This window comes from Schistocerca cancellata, chromosome 11 (assembly GCF_023864275.1).
Source record: "Schistocerca cancellata isolate TAMUIC-IGC-003103 chromosome 11, iqSchCanc2.1, whole genome shotgun sequence".
NCBI classification, from domain to species: Eukaryota; Metazoa; Arthropoda; class Insecta; order Orthoptera; family Acrididae; genus Schistocerca; species Schistocerca cancellata.
Window position 1 is genome coordinate 53923317 of NC_064636.1, and position 24209 is coordinate 53947525.

Sequence of the window (24209 nt, forward strand, 5' to 3'; positions counted from 1 at the left end):
GTGAAAAGTTTTCTGGAAATCTAGAAATACGGAATCAACTTGAGATCCCCTGTCGATAGCGGCCATTACTTCGTGCGAATAAAGAGCTAGCTGCGTTGCACAAGAATGATGTTTTCTGATTCCATGCTGATTACGTATCAATAGATCGTTCCCTTCGAGGTGATTCTTAATGTTTGAATACTGTATATGCTCCAAAACCCTACTGCAAACCGACGTCTGTAGTTCGATGGACTACTCCTACTACCCTTCTTAAACACTGGTTCGACCTGCGCAATTTTCCAATCTGTAGGTACACATCTATCGGTGAGCGACCGGTTGTATATGAGTGCTAAGTAGGGAGCTATTGTATCAGCGTAATCTGAAAGGAAGAAAAGGCAAAGCTACATTTAAAGTCCCTGTGCACCGTGGTGACAGAAGTCATGGGGTGGCAATATTCACATACACAGATGGCGGCAGTGCGGTGTTCACACTGTATAAAAGACCAGTGCATTGGCGGAGCTATCGTTTGTACTCAGGTGAATCATGTGAAAAGTTTCCGTCGTGATTATGGCTGCACGGTGGGAGTTAACAGAGTTTCAAAGTGGAGTCATAGCTGGGGCTACAAGCACGGAAATTGTTAGGGAGCTCAATATCCTGAGATCCACAGTGGCAAGACTGTCCCGAGAACACCAGACTTCAGGCACTGCCTCTCACCGCAGACAGCGCAGTGGCCAGCGACCTTCACTTACCGACCGAGAGCAGCGGCGTTTGGGTAGAGTTGTCGGTGCTGACAGACAAGCAGCACTGCGTGAAATAACCGCAGGAATCAATGTGGGACGTACGATGAAGTTATCCGTTAGCACAGTGCGGGGAAGTTTTGCGGTAATGGGCTATGGCAGCAGAGAAACGACGCGAGTGCCTTTGATAGCAGCACGACGACTCCTCACCGACTCTCGTCTGTTGTATCTGAGACGACTGGGAAACTCTGGCCTGCTCAGATCAGTACCTGTTTCAGTTGTAACAGCTGAGGGTAGGATTCGAGTGTGGCGCAGACCCCACAATACCATGGATCAAATTGGCAACTGCGCAAGCTGGCGTTGGTCTCATAATGGTGTTCACCTTGTTTACATGGAAGGGACTAGGTGCTCATTTTCAACTGAACCGATCAGTAGCTGGAAATTGGTATGTTAGGCTACTTGCAGACCATTTGCCGCCATTCATGGACTTCACATTCCTAAATTACAATCGAATTTTTATGGACAACAACCCCCAACCTCATAGGGTCAGAGTTGTTCGTGATGTTTTAATTTCACAGAATGGGAATATGATTAGTGAGACTGAACAGTCCAAATTTGTAGGTGTTTCGATAGATAATAAGCCCATGTTCAAGATTTTTTTCAAATAATTAATGCTGCCATTTTTACTGTTCGGATGGTATCTGAAGTGAGTCATCGTTCGACACGAAAATTAGTCTGCTTATTATCATTCGCTTATTTCGTATGGTATTATACTTTGGGGTAACTCTTCCCATTCTAAAAGGATATTTTTGGCTCAGAAACGGGCGGTTCTGGCAATAAGTGTTGTAAGTTCACGAACGTCTTCTCGACCCCGTTCAAGAGTCTGGGTGTTTTGAGATTGGCTCTTCAATATACAGGCTGGTCCATTGATGGTGACTGGGCCAAATATCTCACGAAATAGACATCAAACGAAAAAACTACAAAGAACGAAAATCGTCTAGCTTGAATGGGGAAACCAGATGGCGCTATGGTTGGCCCACTATATGGCGCTGCCATAGGTCAAACGGATATCAATAGCGTTTTTTAAACAGGGACGCCCTTCTTTTAACACATATTCGTGTAGAACGTAAAGAAATATGAATGTTTTAGTTGGACCACTTTTTTCGCTTTGTGATAAATGGCGCTGTAATAGTCACAAACGTATAAGTACACGGGTATCACGTAACATTCCGCCAATGCGGACGGTATTTGCTTCGTGATGCATTACCCGTGTTAAAATGGACCGTTTAGCAAAAGGTCGATATCGTGTTGATGTATGTCAATTGTGATCAAAATTCCCAACGGGCGTGTGCTATATATGCTGCTCGGTATCCTGGATGACATCATCCAAGTGTCCGGACCGCTCACCGGATAGTTATATTATTTAAAGAAACAGGAACTGTTCAGCCACATGTGAAACGTCAGCCAGGACCTGCAACAAATAATAACGCCCAAGTAGGTGTTTTAGCTGCTGTCGCGGATAATACGCACATCAGTAGCAGACAAATTCCACGAGAATCGGGAATCTCAAAAACGTCAGTGTTGAGAATGCTACATCAACATCGATTGCACCCGCACCATATTTCTATGCACCAGGAATTGGATGGCGACGACTTTGAACGTCGTGTACAGTTCTGCCACTGGGCACAAGAGAAATGACGGGACAATGACAGATTTTTTTGCACGCGTTCTAATTAACAACGAAGCGTCATTCACCAACAGCGGTAACGTAAACCGGCATAATATGCACTATTGGGTAACGGAAAATCCATGATGGCTGCGACAAGTAGAACATCAGCGACCTTGGCGGGTTAAAGTATGGTGCGCCATTATACGAGGAAGGATAATTGGCCCCCATTTTATCGATGGCAATCTAAATGGTGCAGTGTATGCTGATTTCCTACGTAACGGTCTACCGATGTTACTACAAGATGTTTCACTGCATGACAGAATAACGATGTACTTCCAACATGATGTCCGGTATATAGCTCGCGTGCGGTTGAAGCGGTATTGAATAGCATATTTCATGTCAGGTTGATAGGGCGTCGAAGCACCATACCGTAGCCCGCACGTTCACCGGATCTGACGTCCGCGGATTTCTTTCTGTGTGGAAAGTTGAAGGATATTTGCTATCGTGATGCATCGGCAACGCCTGACAACATGCGTCAGCGCATTGTCAATGCATGTGCGAACATTACGGAAGGCGAACTGCTCGCTGTTGAGAGGAATGTCGTTACACGTGTTGCCAAATGCATTGAGATTGACGGACATCATTTTGAGCATTTATTGCATTAATGTGGTATTTACAGGTAATCGCGCTGTAACAGCATGCGTTCTTAGAAATGGTAAGTTCACAAAGGTACATGTATCACATTGGAACAACCGAAATAAAATGTTCAAACGTACCTAGGTTCTGTATTTTAATTTAAAAAACCTACCTGTTACCAACTGTTCGTCTAAAATTGTGAGCCATATGTTTGTGACTATTACAGCGTCATCTATCACAAAGCGAAAAAAGTGGTCCAACTAAAACATTCATATTTCTTTACGTGCTACACGAATATGTAAGAAAAGTGGGGGTTCCTATTTTTTAAAAAACGCGGTTGATATCCGTTTGACCTATGGCAGCGCCATCTAGCGGGCCAACCATAGCGCCATCTGATTTTCCCCTTCAAGCTAGACGAGTTTCGTTCTTTGTAGTTTTTTTGTTTGACGCTTATTTCGTGAGATATTTGGCCCGGTCACGATGAATGGACCACCCTGTATATACATATTCCTTACTGTCATTTCTTGTTAACAATATTAGCTTATTCCCAAGAATTAGCAGCTTTCACTCAGCCAGTCCTAGGCCGAAATCCAGTCTGCATTTGGGTCGCACTTCCTTAACTCTTGTGCAGAAACGTGTACAGTATAATGCGGCATCTATTTTCGGTGAGCTACTATAAGAATTAAAAATCTTTGCAGTAACACACGCGGGTTCAAATCGAAACTCAGGAGTTCCCTCGTGGGACACTCCTTCTGTTCTGTCGAGGAGTTCCTTGAAGAATTAAGCTGATTCCTACTTTATATTCTTGCCACCGTGTACTTGCACTTATGAGTTTACTTACTTTGGGCTCACGAACATTTTATTTTATCTGTTACTACATTTATGATGTAATTTCATGTACTGACACGTCCCGTGACCTTGGAGATTTGCTTCTCAATTTGGCCCTACGGACCTAGTCGTGTAAATAAATAAAATATAATAAACATTCAGGACATGATTTCGTAGACTTTCCCGGCGTAATAACTGCTGATACTCTTCACGGGTTTGCAGCCGGATCATGTCGTCGTCCAGACACAATATTTCGGCGGACCGGCTGGCCGCCATCTTCAGGTGAGTTAATGCTCGTGCACTGCCTCGCTGGAACTGAATTGCAGCCACAACGACGGAAACCTTTATACGCCACGGACAGAGCACCGCGCTTGCGCGAGATGATGGGTCGCGCCTCTTGGCAGCAAGTAGACACGCAGCGCTCCGGTGGGAGAAGACGGCAGAAACGATAAATCGCAACAGCACTGGTTGCAACATGCTGTGAAGCTATGTGAAGCCGAGGGTAGCCATCTCAATCCGACCAAAACATTGCTGCTGTAAGCTTGTGTGCATAGGCTTCTCGCTCGCTTTTGGAAGTATTTTGCGCTATTATGGTGACTTGTGTGGTGTTCGGATGTACGAATCGTTCTCATTGTGATGCGAAATCGAAGGGAATAACATTTCATGTGTAAGTTGTCTCGTTAAGTGTGATTTTACAACTTCATTGTGAATGAACGTGTGCTACATCGGTACTTGTACTATAGCGTGTTTTTCTCCTGTACGATTTTACATTTCCTAAAAATGAAAGTCGGAAAGCTCTGTGGGAGAATGCCGTGAGGAGGAAGAATTGGCGTGCGTCTAAATGGAGCACTATATGTTCTCAGCATTTCCGAGAAGCGGACATAGACCGAACTTCCCTTTCAACGGTAATGCTCCGAGAAAATGCTGTACCATCAGTTTTCCCTACACACCCAAAACAGATATGTTAATTCAAAGAATTAAATTCTTAGTTTTCAAGTTCACGTTTCAGTATAATATGTACGTATGATCGATAATAGAAGTGTTGAGTAACTCACTTTGTCTTCATCATGTACCAAATTAAAAGCTAACACTGCATTAACTGGCGTAAAGTATAGGCCTAAACAGGACACTGTGTAGATTTGCCATTCCATGTACCATATTTCAGTAAATATTGGTGGCAATGAACAGTGTTTCCCAGTAGTGTAACGTAACTGAAATGTTGCAGTACGTATTACAAACACGATGTATTTATGGGGCTTTGGAGGGAGGGTATAGCTAACTTAGTTTTCAGTTTCTATTATTTAGTTTGTGATACGCGTTTATTACTGAATTAACAAAATTGTATCGTTTACATTGAAGGCTAGCTATTCGTAATATTACATTAAAAACTATTTTTAATCAGAAGAAACGCGGAATTTCGCCTTTACGAGATTTTATTTTAAACAAAAACTTTGAAACAACCAATCTGATGACGCTACATGCGTATATGGTGCAATTAGCGACTGTAATACATGCAGCGCTATAGCACACTGGCAATGTTTTGGTCAGAGTGTCATGGCAGCGAGCCACGCCCCCATAGCTTCAAAACGTAGTACGGCTGGGATACGTAGCGCCATCTCCCCTTATTCTTACCTCCATGAGTTGGAAGAATGCAATGATCGAAAAGAAGACCGTTGTTGTTTAATGTCGGACAAAATGGGATTCCATATCTTACTTAGAGGAAAACCTTTATCCCTGTTAATAATATTACTGGATAATCTTATTTCAGTGGATTCTTTTAAGAACACATTCCCAATAGCGAGAAGCAGGAGAGATCAATTGCGTCTTGTCATACATCATCCTGTGTCCTTCGTTAAGGCAGTGTTCCGCCACTGCCGACTTCTCAGGCTGGAACACTCGAGTATGCCGATGATGTTCCACACACCGGTCCTGAATAGTTCACCAATATACTTTTTTCCACAGTAACATGGAATTTCATAAACCCTGGGCCTCCTCAAGCCCAGATTATGTTTAACTGAGCCAAGAAGGGCTCTAGTCATGGCCACCAGCGTAAAAACACGTTTAATATTGTATTTTCTTAAAATACTTGAAATTTTGGATGATATACTTCCCGCAAAGGGTAAATAAGCAACAGCTTCAAAAGTATCCTCTACTGGCTCGCGCGACGGACCCAACTGAAGAGCACAGCATACTTGTTCCGCATATCCATTATGTTTAAAAACAATCTTCAAGTGATCAAGTTCTTCTTTGAAATGTTCGTCGTCAGAAATGGCATAAGCTCTTTTGACCAGAGTTCGCAAAACTCCACCACGTTGGTGTGGTGGATGACAGCTGGTCGCATGAAGATGGCGGTAAGTATGAGTGGGTTTCCTATACACACTATGTACAAAAGTCCCATCATCCTGTCTTTGCACTAAAACATCAAGAAATGGAAGTTTACCATCACTTTCAATTTCCATAGTAAATTTAATACTTGGGTGTAGACAGTTAAAATGATCTAAGAAACGATTAAGAACATCAATTCCATGTGGGCAAACCATAAAAATGTCATCAACGTATCTCAAAAAACACTTTGGTTTAAGAAGCGAAGTTTTGAGTGCCATGTCCTTAAAGCAGGGGCGGGCAAACGTTGCACGCGGCTCATGAGCGCACAGCGCTGCACGTGTGCTGCTCGCGTGCAGGCGTCGAATGGGACAGTGGTGACAGCTGGCAGGTTGCGGCAGTGTAGTGCCAGGCTAAGCTGTGGATGTTGAAGCGAAGCGACCACTACGTAGTGAATGTTGTATTTCAAGAACCGGAAAATGCAGAGTAAATCAAGGAAACAGAGAAGTGGAGATTTGCTATCTTTCAAAAAGGAATGGGAGAATCATTTTTTCTTTGTGCAAAAACGTGAAAATTCGAAATGTATAATATGTGACAGTATTCGCGCTGGTCAGCGGAAGTTTAATATTGAACGCCATTATAATAAATTTCAATATGTTCCCGTACTTAGTGCAATAAAAGAGGAAATTCTCAAGCGATTTGGGGATACATCATACTTATCCCAAGGTTTTGAATAGTTCTCGAGACAATTTGCTGTTTCTGTAGATGTTATTCATCCCAGTTTGCAAATGGAATTAATAGATCTACACTGTAGATTCTACAGCGTAATTCTACTATGAGAGACAAGTTCCTTTTGGCAAGACGTGAAATAGATTTTTACCACAACTTTCCGCAGCAAGAGTTTCCTCGTCTCCATCGTGAAGCCGCGAAGATAATATGTTTGGCTTGACATACGTTTGCGAGAGATTTTTTTTCTGTTATGAAAATTAATAAGTCTCGGTTAAGAGCAAACATCAGTAACGAAAATTTACGTAACTGTTTGCGTTTGTCTGTATGTAGAAATTTTGTTCCAGACATTAAACGTATTGTAAACTCCACCTGTGATAATTAAACAAAACGTATCGTAGGTAATAGGTACTCTTTCAAACCATGATTACTTTCAAGCACTCCTACTAACCTTATTCCTTCATTCAATAAAGCAGGCCAGGAAACAAAACGCATTACAGAGGAAGAAGCGGAGAGACGGTATGGTGGGGAGGGGAGAGAAGCGGGTGGCCAGCTTGCCCCTGTGTGCACGCAGAACACCTGTTAACTGCACGCGTGCAAGTGCACCGCACACGTGCAGGATTCCTGCCAGCCCCTGCCTTAAAGTCTTCCATAAAAAGGTTGGCGACTATGGGGGAGAGTGGACTCCCCATAGCCACGCCGTCAGTTTGCTCTTTTTAATGATGTATATTTTGTCCGACATTACACAACAACGGTCTTCTTTTCGATCACTGCATTCTTCCAACTAGTGCTGTTGCGATTTATCGTTTCCGCCGTCTTCTCCCACCGGCGCGCTTCATGTCTAGTTGCAGCCAGGAGGTGCTGCCCATCATCTGGCGCACGTGCGGTTCTCTGTCCGTCGTGTATAAAGGTTTCCGCCGTTGTGGCTGGAATTTAGTTCCGGCGAGGCGGTGCACTAGCATTAAGGGGCTCCGGAAAGGCTCAAAATCATGAAAAGTTCAATTTTTACTTTTTTGCGTTTTCTGAATCTGCAGACTATTACCTTTTAATAGATATATAATTTATTCAATTCCGAAGACTAAAACTATTTTTAAATTTTTTTTGAAATGTGTTCTACATGGGGGTGTCCCACTGTGGCGCTGTTAAACTGCTGTCAAATGGTGTTATTATTAACGTCCGTGTTCATGTGCTACATTTTAGTGATGTGAGATAAAGTATGTGTTGTGGCTAACCTATTTTCAGAGACTTAGCAGCACCTGAACTGTTGAAAAAGTGTATTCACGGAAAAACTCAAAACCCCAATGAAAGTGTAAATAGTGTTATATGGTCGAGAATCCCCAAGACTGTATTTGTTGGAATAGAAACACTTCGCTTTGGTGTGTATGATGCTGTTGCGACTTTCAATGATGGCAACATTGTAAGGTGCAAGGTATGTGTTATTATGGGAATGAAGATAGGTTCTAACATGGTACGAGCGATGCTTGCTTTAGACAAGGAACACCTTCGGGCTGCAGACAGGGCTGTAAAGAGTCTAGAAATACAAGCAAGAGTAAACAGGAGGAGGAACAAGAGGAAGCTGGAGGAGGAGTTTGCAGAGGATGAAGATAATCCATCCTATGGACCTGGAATGCACTAAAAAGTTAATCCAATCTTCGTCGCTCGATTCCCAAAACTTTTATTTTCTCATACTAATTACATGTTTTCTAAGGATCTTCCAAACATATTTGTTTCAAACTTTCAGTAAATGTTACACAGTACCTTCTGCATAATTTAACACAGCCTTTTTCCAAAAAACTGTATATTTTTGAATATATAAATAAAAAATTGCAAAAAAATGTTGTGAATTTTCATTACAATTGAAAAAAAAATCATCTTTAATAACTGAACTAAAATTTTGTAAAATCCCTGTGTTAAGTTGTAGCCCATATTCCAATAAATAATCTGTAAAAATTTCAACTCCCTACCTCAAATACTTTGTGAGGAAAGATGTAATTTATAAGCGTTATTTTAACATTGCAAGTATAGGGCGTTCCGGAGCCCCTTAACTCAGCTGGAGATGGCGGCCAGCTGGTCCGCCGAAATATTGTGTCTGGACGACGACATGATCCGGCTGCAAACCCGTGAAGAGTATCAACATTCAGGACAATTAGAGCTGATGGTTTAGACACCTATCGTGCAAGTACGGGATGGAATCGAGAGGTCACTTCGTATACAAAACCTTGCGCTGTCAAAAGTTTCGCAGTTTTACAAGATGCGAAGTTTGTTTTGTTTGCCGATGATACAAACATTGCAATAAATAACAAATCAAGTGTAGTCTTAGAAAGATCAGCCAATAAAATATTTGTGGACATTGATCACTGGTTCCTAGCCAATTCTTTGTCACTAAACTTTGAAAAAACACACTACATGCAGTTCAGAACTTGTAAGGGGTGTCCCAAGAGTATATATCTAACATACGATGAGAAGAAGATAGAAGAAGTGGACAGTGTTAAATTCTTGGGATTACAGCTTGATAATAAATTCAACTGGGAGGAGCACACCACAGAACTGCTGAAGCGCCTTAACAAATCTCTGTTTGCAATGCGAATTTTGTCAGACATAGGGGATATAAAAATGAAAAAGCTGGCATACTATGCTTACTTTCATTCCATAATGTCATATGGGATTATTTTTTGGGGTAATTCATCAAGCCAAGCTAAAGTTTTCCGGGCACAAAAACGTGCAGTAAGAATTATACGTGGTGTGAACTCAAGAACATCCTGCAGAAGCCTGTTTAGGGAACTAGGGATACTAACTACAGCTTCCCAATATATTTATTCCTTAATGAAATTTGTCATTAAAAATATATCACTTTTTCAAACCAACAGCTCAATTCATGGAATCAATACTAGAAATAAGAATAATCTTCACAAGGATTTAAAGTCACTTAGTCTTGTACAAAAAGGTGTGCATTATTCAGGAACACACATTTTCAATAACTTACCAGCAGCCATAAAAAGCTTAACAACCAATGAAATTCAGTTTAATAGAAGCCTAAAGGATTTATTGGTGGCCAACTCCTTCTACTCCATTGATGAATTTCTTAGTAAAACCAACTGATTTGTATATAAGTACAACATAACTTCTGCACAATTTCAGTGCAGTAATGTGTTCACTGAAAATGTGTGTGTGTGTGTGTGTGTGTGTGTGTGTGTGTAAGTGTGTAAGTATAATCTAACTTCTGCACCGTTTCAGTGCAGTAATGTGTTCATTGTAAATAAGTATTACAGTAGTTGTATTACATGTTTATTACCTTATAAATAAATAAAAAACTTTTTTATTTTTAATTCACTGCATTAGTATTTGTAAAATGACTCTTAATGTTCATTAAAAAATGACGATCATTCCACTTGGGACCTGTGGAATGCTACATTAGCTTATTTGTTTTAGTTGTAAATATTTGTCATGTATTGTTGTTCTTCTGACATGTTCCACATCCTGGAGGACCTCCTCACTACGGATCAATTGGAATGAAAGTAAATCTAATCTAATCTACGAGGGCAGTTCAATAAGTAATGCAACACATTTTTTTTCTCGGCCAATTTTGGTTGAAAAAACCGGAAATTTCTTGTGGAATATTTTCAAACATTCCCGCTTCGTCTCGTATAGTTTCATTGACTTCCGACAGGTGGCAGCGCTGTACAGAGCTGTTAAAATGGCGTCTGTAACGGATGTGCGTTGCAAACAATGGGCAGTGGTCGAGTTTCTTTTGGCGGAAAACCAGGGCACCTCAGATATTCATAGGCGCTTGCAGAATGTCTACGGTGATCTGGCAGTGGACAAAAGCACGGTGAGTCGTTGGGCAAAGTGTGTGTCATCATCGCCGCAAGGTCAAGCAAGACTGTCTGATCTCCCGCGTGCGGGCCGGCCGTGCACAGCTGTGACTCCTGCAATGGCGGAGCGTGCAAACACACTCGTTCGAGATGATCGACGGATCACCATCAAACAACTCAGTGCTCAACTTGACATCTCTGTTGGTAGTGCTGTCATAATTGTTCACAAAAATCTGAACGAACTTTTCCTTCTTCATGACAACGCAAGACCTCACACAAGTCTTCGCACCCGAGAGGAGCTCACAAACCTTCAGTGGACTGTTCTTCCTCATGCACCCTACAGCCCCGATCTCGCACCGTCGGATTTCCATATGTTTGGCGCAATGAAGGACGCAATCCGTGGGAGGCACTACGCGGATGATGAAGAAGTTATTGATGCAGTACGACGTTGGCTCCGACATCGACCAGTGGAATGGTACCGTGCAGGCATACAGGCCCTCATTTCAAGGTGGCGTAAGGCCGTAGCATTGAATGGAGATAACGTTGAAAAATAGTGTTGTGTAGCTAAAAGATTGGGGAATAACCTGGTGTATTTCAGTGCTGAATAAAACAACCCCTGTTTCAGAAAAAAAATGTGTTGCATTACTTATTGAACTGCCCTCGTAATCTAGTTATGGAATGCTGTAGAGGCGGAATGATTTGGTATTTCTCCAGGGGGCTTCCAGCGACTCGTTGACTGCACGCCACGTCGGGCTGCCGCACCACGCCAGGAGGAAGGAGGTCCGACACGATACGAGGAGGTGTCTGGTGACTTTGGTCACGTCGGTGTAGATTTAAAGAAAGATTTTCACGGTGCTAATTGACATGCACTCTGCGAGTTTTGAAGGTAGCAGAGATAAAATACGGCCAGTGAGAGGTTATTTACAAATTCTACAGGAAACAGACTGCGGTTGTAGGAGTTCGAGGAAGAGGAAGGGAAGCGTCCGTGTTGTGAGAGATTGCGCACGATGTCGGACACGTGGGGAGGACGTGGTTCGCGGTGAGCGTGGGGAGGATGCTAAGTTCACCGGACTTGGATACGATGTGACGTCATTATGACGTATACACGCTACACCGAAAACGATAGAAACCGTATATCGACTATTCGAGTTTTGTGAACTTTCGAGAGGTTGTGACAGGGTAGCGCTGTGCTCTGTGCCATTCGTTTAAATGTGTTTTGCGTTCCTTGCGTTTAATTCGTGTATTGTACTGTGTGTGTGTGTCCTGTGCGTTGTTTTTCGTTGCTCGTCTCTAATTATGTGTTCAGCATTCGAGAGACTAATGAGAGAAAAGCTGAAAAGAGTTCAGCATCGATGACGACGGGCAATTGCGTGGTTATTCTGAATCTCAAGCGGAAATTGATGTACTTCTGACCCAGCTGAAGTGCGTCGGTTATTCGTACTCGGTGAGAAGAAGCACTCAGCAGCCAAAATCTTTAGATGCGTCAAGACACTAACCTTTCGTCAAGATTACATTGAGAAATCCACTTCCCCTCGTATTTCATCTCCGGTCGACGATTTTTCTTCAACAATGCCTCGTATTTTGCTTTTTAAGTTCGAAATTCAATCATTCTACACACCAGTCATTACTGGACACTAAGGTACCTGTCTCTGCGGTCCGAGTGTGAAATTACTTGGAATTATGGTTGATAAAAGACTATCATGGGATCGACATATAAATTACTTAGCTAACAAACTTGCACGAGTTCTCTTTCAGCTATATAAATTAAGAAAAAAAAAGTCAGCAAGAGTATGCTGCTACAATCTAATATGTACTGACAAGACCAATTCGATGAAACCATACTAAAATATTGATAATAAATAAATATTATTTTCGGCGTAAGCATTCAATACAACAATCACACAATCTACTCTGGTCGGGACATAAGAAGACTTCACTTTTTTACGAAACGTGTTGTCTGTGGTGTTTTCAAGGCCACGGTCAGGAATATTTCTATTAATATCCAGCTCTTTTATTTTGGCGAAATACATATACGCTGCCGCACTGAGCTGTTATCAGAATCGAACGTGTCAAAACAAACCACTAGCTGACGACAGTTTAGAATCTCGAACGTTCGTAAAAGTCGATAGGTGTGTTAATCGACTAAAGCGTATATAAGTCATAATGACGTCACATCATATCCAAGTTGGGTGAACTTGGCATCCTCCTGAGCGGGGGCGGGGGGCCGGGGCAGAGGGGCGGCTGCGGAAGGTCCAGGCGGGGGGCGGCGTATAAAAGGCGGGGCTCGCCACCGGCCGCCACTGCAGCGGTGGAGCGGGCGAGGCCGGTGAGTGTCTTGGCTTTCCTTCCATCAGTGCGCGGTTTGCTGTGTCTGTCACTCCACTCACCTTCACAGTCTCTCGTTCTCTGTGTCACCCACACTCGATAGCTGCGAAGTCGAGGAAACCGAAGAAAAAAAACGCTGTTTTCTTTTTCTCGACTTTTTCCCACGAGCTGTAGCGCAACAACTCTTCTGATGCATCCTGCCCCGGTACGTGTCGGTTATGCCACTTCAGCCCCCTACTGCTGCTCACAGTGTAACTGAACGGGACCCGGTCTGGCAGAATTTCCTTCGGGCGGCCACACTAACTTTGATAGACTTCTCTCGATACCTACTTGTTCGAATCCACCCAAAATTGCAACATACGTAAGTTGTCATATTTTATGCGTATTACTTACAGGGGATAGGCAAAGTAATATGGACACCTGCACTTACTTGGTAACGGTTTGTTAATAAGGGACTGGACTCCCATTTGTCCGTAATACAGCTGCGATTCTTCTTGGAATACGTACTTTGAATGCGGTCAGGTGATTGGGTATCACTTGTGTCATACGCCCGTACGCGAGATTTCCACACTGCTAAACATCCCTAGCTCCACAGCTTCCGCTGTGATAGTGAAGTGGAAACGTGAAGGGACACGTACAGCACAATATGTGGACGACTGGTTGCAACTTCCCATATGGTAATTCCATCTACTGTTGTCATAGTAGTTATATTCCGCAGCTCGTGGTGTTGTGGTAGCGTTCTCGCTTCCCGCGCACGGGGTCCCGGGTTCGATTCCCGGCGGGGTCGGGCATTATCTCTGCCTCGTGATGACTGGGTGTTGTGTGTCTTTCATCATCATTGACGCGCAATGTCGCCGAAGTGGCGTCAGCTACAAAGAACCTGCAGTACAGTGGCCGAACTTCCCCCCATGGGGCCTCCCGGCCAACAATGCCATACGATCATTTCATTTCGTAGTAGTTATTATGGTTTGGCCAGTATCCTTTATCATTGCCATAATAACTTTCTTATGTAATTTCGATGGACTGCAATCAATATGGTTCCAGATGGGTGACATAATACACTAGTTTTTTTTCTTGTCCTACCACGATTATACCACTGCCGGTGCAGTGGAGGAGGTTGTGCTATACTGCTATCGTGGTAATTATTCAGTTTAGCATCCTCTCGTATCAGCTCAACTGATTGCAGCACACGCATGAAGTGTTCCAGATCAGTTTCAGATTTCTCGACGGATTTGTTCCTAAGATGCAGTAGTTGACTGGCTTTTGATACTCTTCGAATGTCACAGTTAGATAGGTCTCATCCCAGTATCGTGTTTCATTTATGTATTTTTCAAAGTACTTGCAGCGGATAGAATGTCTGCTACTTAAGGATTCCGGATTGAGGACCTCCATTCGACGTCTTTCCTGAACACAGCAAGACCAACATTTAGCTAAAATCTCTTGCTCGAATTGCTCGTAATCTTGACAATTCACTGCAGTCTCTGTGACCCAAAGTGCGACCTCGACCTGTATGAAACATGAGATGAAGTGAATTCTTCGTTGGTCAGTCTATGATGTCGTTAGTACTCCGTTAAAATACTTTATGAAAACAATGCAGTGGAGACTTTTTGTTTCTTCGATATCTGCGTGATTACACTATCTATTCACAATAAAGTGCCTTCAAGTTGTCTCTCTACCGTTCTACTCTCACACAGCGTGCGCGAAAAAAGAGCATTTAAATTTTTCTGTGCGAACCCTGATTTTATCGTGGTGCTCATTTCTCCCTATGTAGGTGGGTGCCAACAGAATGTTTTCGCAATCGGAGGAGAAAACTGGTGACTGAAATTTAATGAGAAGATCCTGGCGCAACGAAAACGCCTTTGTTTTAACGACTGCCACTGCAGTTCACGTATCATGTCTTGTGGCACTATCTCCACTATTTCGCGATGATACAAATAGAGCTGCTCTTCTTTGTACTTTTTCGGTGTCATCTGTCAGTCCCATCTGATGTGAATCCCACACCGCACAGCAATATTCCAAAATATGACGGACAAGGGTGACGTAAGCGGTCTCTTTGGTAGGCTTGTTGCACCTTCTACGCGTTCTGCCAATGAATCGCAAGCACACCCCCATCCCTTGCTCCCTTTTGGCGAATCTTCAGCTCATACAGCACTTCCATTTGAGAAAAATAAAAATAAACTGAAGTTGATATCAATATGACCGCAACTAATATAGGTATGAAATAAGACTATGCGCCATTTAGAGAACACTTTTTCACAATTAATTTGGAGTAAGGAAGAATTACAGTGTCTTAAACTGTTTCAGATATTACCTAGCTGATTTAGGCAGTGTCTATTGGGCAGAACAGTGTGATATATATCTTGTAAGAAACTGAATCATAAATAGTGTGAAACATTAATCTACTCTAGCTAATTTACATTAAATTATGCTAACTGAAATAACTTGCAACTATATTCGTTACAGGTTGTTCTGCACGGTACAAATTTTTTGAAAGTTGTTTACCTGGCGTGTTAACTTTTTCCTGGCACTGTGTGTTGCTGAAGCATTTTGTGGTTCATCTGCATTTTTGTGGCGATAGTCACAGATTCCAGCCACAGTAGCCTGGCCTCTAATACAGGTAAAAATTTGTTTTTTTTCAGATCGTATAAGTTCGGGTAGAATTAATAACAATTTTATATTAAGTGCGTTCAGTGTTTTCATAAAGATTTCCATCAATTTCATTTGCAGGCTCTGATTCTGAAGTCGCAGCGTATAGTTTAAGAGCGGACAGTGGAGGTAAGTGTTTTTTTTTCCATTATTCCTGAACACTTTTCATGGCTCAAGAACTTCATCTGATGCCAGCTTATTTCATTGTGGTAGTCTTACTAAGTGTTTAACAACGTCTTTAAGTCACAGTGTAATCATGTGAGTCTATTGCCTATCACAGTACCCAGAATCACAAACATTCATAACTCTTGGTGCGCTGTTTATTTATGTGTTGTATACGTGTTCCATAGATCCTTACAGTGATAATCGTAGCCTAGCTTAGGAGGGCATCAGTTCTATTTTCACGAAATGTTTTAATGACGCATCATTAGGCATCTCAAGAAGAAGAAATGTTGTGCTGTATATCTTACTTAGTTTTTGCGAGATACACTGAGGGTGCAGTGTCCACTTTTGAAACGCTAGAGTAGAGGGTGACACAAACCGGCAAAGTGCAAAATTCGAGTAACTCGCGCGGTTATTTACCGACATTCACATATACACTCCTGGAAATGGAAAAAAGAACACATTGACACCGGTGTGTCAGACCCACCATACTTGCTCCGGACACTGCGAGAGGGCTGTACAAGCAATGATCACACGCACGGCACAGCGGACACACCAGGAACCGCGGTGTTGGCCGTCGAATGGCGCTAGCTGCGCAGCATTTGTGCACCGCCGCCGTCAGTGTCAGCCACATTGCCGTGGCATACGGAGCTCCATCGCAGTCTTTAACACTGGTAGCATGCCGCGACAGCGTGGACGTGAACCGTATGTGCAGTTGACGGACTTTGAGCGAGGGCGTATAGTGGGCATGCGGGAGGCCGGGTGGACGTACCGCCGAATTGCTCAACACGTGGGGCGTGAGGTCTCCACAGTACATCGATGTTGTCGCCAGTGGTCGGCGGAAGGTGCACGTGCCCGTCGACCTGGGACCGGACCGCAGCGACGCACGGATGCACGCCAAGACCGTAGGATCCTACGCAGTGCCGTAGGGGACCGCACCGCCACTTCCCAGCAAATTAGGGACACTGTTGCTCCTGGGGTATCGGCGAGGACCATTCGCAACCGTCTCCATGAAGCTGGGCTACGGTCCCGCACACCGTTAGGCCGTCTTCCGCTCACGCCCCAACATTGTGCAGCCCGCCTCCAGTGGTGTCGCGACAGGCGTGAATGGAGGGACGAATGGAGACGTGTCGTCTTCAGCGATGAGAGTCGCTTCTGCCTCGGTGCCAATGATGGTCGTATGCGTGTTTGGCGCCGTGCAGGTGAGCGCCACAATCAGGACTGCATACGACCGAGGCACACAGGGCCAACACCCGGCATCATGGTGTGGGGAGCGATCTCCTACACTGGCCGTACACCACTGGTGATCGTCGAGGGGACACTGAATAGTGCACGGTACATCCAAACCGTCATCGAACCCATCGTTCTACCATTCCTAGACCGGCAAGGGAACTTGCTGTTCCAACAGGACAATGCACGTCCGCATGTATCCCGTGCCACCCAACGTGCTCTGGAAGGTGTAAGTCAACTACCCTGGCCAGCAAGATCTCCGGATCTGTCCCCCATTGAGCATGTTTGGGACTGGATGAAGCGTCATCTCACGCGGTCTGCACGTCCAGCACGAACGCTGGTCCAACTGAGGCGCCAGGTGGAAATGGCATGGCAAGCCGTTCCACAGGACTACATCCAGCATCTCTACGATCGTCTCCATGGGAGAATAGCAGCCTGCATTGCTGCGAAAGGTGGATATACAGTATACTAGTGCCGACATTGTGCATGCTCTGTTGCCTGTGTCTATGTGCCTGTGGTTCTGTCAGTGTGATCATGTGATGTATCTGACCCCAGGAATGTGTCAATAATGTTTCCCCTTCCTGGGACAATGAATTCACGGTGTTCTTATTTCAATTTCCAGGAGTGTATAATCTTACTTTTCTTGGTATCTGAATAAAGTGACATATGTCAGATAAACTCGCCTCTGAAACTTAGATCCACATACTTCACCTTTTTTTGTTGATTGTATCAAATCTTCTGCTTGTGGCGCGATATAGTGTGTATTTTGTTATGTTGCATGCCGCATGAAACGTATTTCGTGCCGCAGCATCAGCTGTCATCGAAATTTGTACTCGATACGATACTAGCAGTGGTATCCTCGTTCAAAGATCCTTTCACCCCCAATTCCAGTGTATATTAATATGTATAAATGCGAATTTTTGTGAATTTCTGGAAGGCATGACAGTTTTTCATGACAAATTCCGCAAAAATTCGGCGTTTGTGACGTAGTTATTGTGGAAAAGCTGTAACTAACAGACCGTGTTGCACTCAGCTCTCCCCTTCAACAGGAACGTATACTGTCTCCATATATCGCAAATTGCAATTTTTGAGTTTGACAGCGCTCAAAATCTCAAAAAATTTGAAGCAAATTAGGAAAGGTTATGCTAGGTCTTTCTGCGACGTTAATCTAAATCTCGTTTTGCGCTCCGATAGCCTCGTTATGCGCTCCGATTGCTTCAATTCTTACTGGGAATTATCAGTAGTGTCAGCTACATTGATTGAGAAATTAAAAAACAATCAAAAGGCTTATTTTAATGTTATTTGTTTACTATTACGTAAACATTAGGTCAGACTGTAATGGTACATGAATTGCGTAACCATTACGGCAGCTCAACTCAACCTCTCGATACCAGCAATATTCTACTGTGTTTCTGGAAAGTAGTTAACATATTTCTGAGACAACATTCAGATGTAATTTCATTAATGTAGAGATACTTTGATACATCGATATGTTCATATTGCAATGATATTATTCTTATGTGTATTCTTTGTCACTATGATCTTGTAACTCTGATTTTTGGGCGCGTAAGCAATAAGCAGTTAGAGAGTCGGACCTTGAGAAAGTCAAGTCTTGGACGTCATGTTGGAAAGACGCATAACGTAGTCAGCTTACAAAATGTGAACTTTAACAGTGAGGAAGATGTTTTCAAGTATGTTTTGTGATTTACGTGATACTGCAACAAAAGTAATAAAAGAAGTGTAACTTAAATTCGGAGTGCTAATTATTTTTTTACATCACCATTGTGCTAACTTTCGAAGGTTTAATCTTCAAGAATCGTTTGTGAAACACATCTATAAAACTTTTGAATATAGCAGAATAAAACCTAGGCCTCTTTGCATCTGAGCTTGGAATCACCATCACCTAGGTTTTCGTCAGTTGAGCCATGATTTTACAACGAGACCAGCGTGGGAAACACGAAAAGATGAGTGCCTAGTATATTCATTATTACACGAAATGACTTTATTAACTGTGCTCTAATGACACCTGCCACATAATAACTTTGGTGTTGCCCGAAAATGCAGTATTTAGCAGCGTGAGCAACACCACAATCATTATTAAATTTTACCGAGCGAGGTGGCGCAGTGGCTAGCACACTAGACTCGCATTCGGGAGGATGACGGTCCAATCCCGCGTCCGGCCATCTTGATTTCGGTTTTCCATGATTTCCCTAAATCACTCTAGGCAAATCCCGGGATGGTTCCTCTAAAAAGGGCACGGCCGACTTCCTTCCCCATCCTTTCCTAATTCGATGAGACCGATGACCACGCTGTCTGGTCTCCTTCCCCAAACAACCAAACCAAACCATTATTAAATTTTGACCTTTGTTGTGGTAGGGTTGTTAGAAGACGCAATGAAGCACCACTCTTAACGTTGTTTTTGGACATGGGCAGAGGTAGTTAACGTTTGTAGCAGGTGGAATACGCTCTGACTACTGTCAAATGATTGGAAGCTGCTGAACATTATACCCATCCTCCTTGCCAACAAAGTCGAGACGTTTCCCACTGACTATCCCGTGACTTTTGTCACAGCGGGGAGGGTATGGTCTAAGGGCAAAGTGCTGCAGAGTGACTCTGTCGACTCTACGCTTCCGAATCTTTGACAGTGGAACCAGTTCAGAGGGATAAGGAGACCGCAGCTGCGGACCTGGCCGCCCTTCTGGACGCCGGGGACAGCGCTGTGGTGACGCTGGTGGCAGGCGACACGCGTCTGGTGGCGCACCGGGCTGTCCTGGCTGCCAGGAGCACCGTGCTCGCCTCCATGTTGCGGAACACCACGCTGGAGGCCAGCAGGGGCCACGTTGCCATCTCGGGCGTGGAGGGTCCAGTGCTGCGCCAGCTGCTGGCCTACATGGACACACTCCGTGCCCCGCAGCTGCACAGCATGGCGCCACAGCTGCTGGCCACCGCTGACAGATACGGACTGTCCGCCCTGAAGGCGGAGTGTGAGCAGCTGGTGGCCGCACAGGTGTCTGGGGGGGCCGCAGCGGCCGCAGCTGTGCTCCAAGTCAGGCGCTCCTCTGACAGCCTCAGGCAGGCCGTGGTTGACTTCGTAAAGGCTCACCTGCTCCACGTGATTGGAGGGACTCTGCACAGCCAGCGTGAAGATCAGGTGGAAGCGAGCCGCCTGCTGTCTGTTCCATCAGCAAAAACCAGGTAAGTTTGGGACAACTCATGTTGTCGAATTCTGTATGTATGCTATGTGATCAAAAGTATCCGGACAATTGGCCGAAAATGACTTACAAGTTCGTGGCACCCTCCATCGGTAATGCTGGAATTCAATATGTTGTTGGCGCACCCTTAGCCTTGACGACAGCTTCCACTCTCGCAGGCATATATTCAATCAGGTGCTGGAAGGTTTCTTGGGGAATGACACCAAGTCAGCATTACAAAACATCCCAAAAGTGTCAGTTGACTCATGATATGTGCTGGACTTTTCTCCACTCATTTCTATAACTCAAGTAGGAGGTGTTTTTTGGGACAAGGGCGCTGTATTTGCTTTTTGGAAGAGCCACGGTCAAATCTCATGCTGCTTGTTTTGCGTGTAGCTGTCTATAGCGATATTAAAGGCTGTCTAGCGAATTCGAGTGCTTCGCTAGTCCATCCACAGCAGCTACTAATCAGTATCTACCGTCCTCAAAACTGATATGACCACCAAATAGATCCTTAGTTAAATATAATACAAGTCCTCCTTACAAGTCTGGTGTGCAGCTTTATTTTTCAGCTATTTTTAAATGTTTATTCAGTTTTTAACTAGAGTTCTTGCCTTCGAGATAACGTTGTCTGCATTGTCTGACTTATTTCTCGTCTCGTAAGCCACTCAAACCTGATCTCTCCTGCTCATTGTAGTGTAACACGAAAATGAATATTCGAAACAAAATACATATCACCAGCAGTCTTTTCAAGATATCCTATGACACACACTTTAAACATATTCTGTCTGCAGTATTCAAATGCATATTTCAGAAATGCTCTTGATAACTTAAATCGGATAATGTTATAATTCCTAACCATCATCTTCTTCACTGCCACATGTTACCATATATTATATGGTAATTGTATGTTTTCTCATCAAAACATCAACTTCAAACGCAGCTTTTCATTCACATCACCTGTGTGTGTACAAACAGCTTAATTTTATGTCAATGGTAAATTCGTAGACGACTTTGCTAGATTAAGTAACCAAAACACACATTACCACACGACCACAAGAAATCTGTCAAATCTGTTAATTACAATACATTGAACAAGATACTCATTGTATTACATGGTCAAACGATTACTGCCATAAAACATTGCTCCTACATGTGGCATGGTTAATAAAACTCTTAAAATATTTGCATTTTTTCCTTTTCCCATGACTACATCTCCTTGATCATCGGCTGCATTCGTAAATTCTACATCTACTTTCACTCCTACCACAGTTGTTTCCATTTGTCAACACATTACCTACAAATGTCTGAAAATATTCCAACTGTGTTCCTGGATTGCACTGAGATAATAAATACCTGTCATATATTTCAAAATGTTACAATCTAAATAAAGCAGTAAAATTAAATTACTAACCACAGGCATATGATTATTACACACACACACACACACACACACACACACACACACACACACACACTTCACTTTACAGACATTTTCTTCTACTACTTCTCCTCTCTGGCCAAAATCACATTTGTCTTTAATCAATTTCTATGTGAAATCATAAATTACTGATTATTTACAAAAATACACTTTTTCTACTGACTTATCTTATTCATTATCTTTACCACTATTTTCAATGACTTATCGAACATTTGATTGTAACGAGAACAATAGTCCCTACGAATTATACTGTGAACTTTTTTATTAATTTTTATATTCTAATGAAGAGTGGGAAGTGGGCAAAGACATTGTTCGTTTCCTTTGACATAATCAGGTTAATTGAGAAAACTTTTATGTGAATTGGGGAATACTTTAGTTTGAATTTTTATAGCCTACTTTGACCACGAAAAATCTGACAAATATGGACAATTGGGGTATCAAATATAAAAGTGTGAGGTGCAGGTTTCAAAAAAAACGTAATTACTTGAAGAAAAAATCAAGCTAGTTAAGAAAAATGTGATTCATCATTTCAAGGGGAACTGAAATATTTTATTATTAGATGCTACTAGCTGTGTAAATAAAGTGTCGGAATCTTAATCCCTTCAAGTCCTAGCCATGTTCCACATATATAGTTAACTGGTGTTACGTGTGACTGTTAAAAAGGCTTCCTTCGAATCAAGTTATACATTTAGGTTCTTTCGAGAACACAAGGGCCTAGGAACTAAATAGAGATATCAAAAACTTCTTCTCTTCAAAGTCTGGCTATTTCGTGCATAAAAAGTAGCACTGGTGTAGTATTTAACTGTCAAAATGCCTTACTTCTAAGCAAGTATTAAATTCAGGACACTTGGAGAATGGAAGACGCTAGGAGAAAAGGGATTCATGATGAGCGATCTGAGTGGCCGAATCATTTTCTCGAGTTATTCATAATGTTCTTCAAACTAGTTGTGAACAATTGTGAGCCAATAATGTCATATCATTGATTAGGAACATGAAGTCCAAGTAGCTGAACACGAGCATTTCCAGTCAATGGTTTAGTCTAATGAGAGAGGCCAATCTGTTCCATGTAAAAACTGCCCACGCCATTATGAAGTGACTTGTTGCGGACTTGGCTCCATAGCTCTGTGAGGTCTGCGTCACACTCAAACTGCACTATCAGCTCTTACCAACCTAAATCGGAACTCATCTGACTGGGGCTCAGTTTTTCAGTCGCTCGGGGTCCAACTCATATGGAAACAAGCCCAGGAGAGTGGCTTCAGCTGACGTGCTGTTATCAAAGGCACCCATGTCGGGCGTCTGCTTGCACAGCCCATTAATGCCAGTTTTAAAGAGGTTGAAAAAAAATCAGCCAACCAGTTGGAAAACAAAGGTTTATTAGCCCCTGACCTAGGTTTCGATGTTTCTAAATATGTCTTCGGTGTATATATACTGGGTAATCAAAAAGTCAGTATAAATTTGAAAACTGCATAAATCACGGAATAATGTAGATACAGAGGTACAAATTTACACACATGCTTGGAATGACTTGGGGTTTTATTAGAACAAAAAAAAATACAAAAGTTCAGAAAATGTCCGACAGATGGCGCTTCATCTGATCAGAACAGCAATAATTAGCATAACAAAGTAAGACAAAGCAAAGATGATGTTCTTTACAGTAAATGCTCAATATGTCCACCAAAATTCCTCAACAATAGCTATAGTAGAGGAATAATGTTGTGAACAGCACTGTAAAGCATGTCCAGAGTTATGGTGAGGCATTGGTGTCGGTTGTTGTCTTTCAGCGTCCCTAGGAATGTCGGTCGATCACAATACACTTGCGACTTCAGGTAACCCCAAAGCCAATAATCGCACGGACTGAGGTCTAGGGATCTGGGAGGCCAAGCACAACGAAAGTGGCGGCTGAGCACACGATCATCACCAAACGACGCGCACAAGAGATCTTTCACGAGCCTAGCAATATGGGGTGGAGCGCCATCCTGCATAAACATCGTACGTTCCAGCAGGTGTTTATCAGCCAGGCTGGGGATGATGCGATTCTGTAACATATCGGCGTACCTCTCACCCGTCACGGTAGCAATTTTGCTGTCCAGCGCCATCTGTCGGACATTTTGTGAACTTTGTGGTTTTTTTTTTTTGTTCTAATAAAACCACATGTCATTCCAAGCATCTGTGCCAATTTTTACATCTCTGTCTACATTATTCCATGGTTTATTAAGTTTTCAAATTTATACTGACTATTTGATCTCCCGGTATATATGCATGTCTGTATTCCATTACTTTTGTCACCTCAGCGTATTTTATTCAAACTGTTCTTTCGCACACTAACCTACTGGTATTGGAAACTTGTGAGAAGTTGTGTTTAAAGTGATTACTTTAATGACTGGTCATTCATATTGCGAATCGGCTATTTCCTGTGGCAGTGTGTGCTCTATTGTCAGTGTGCTGACAGACCCTCAGCAATACTGCCCTCTGTCCTCTACGTGGACGCACTTTGCCACGCATTGT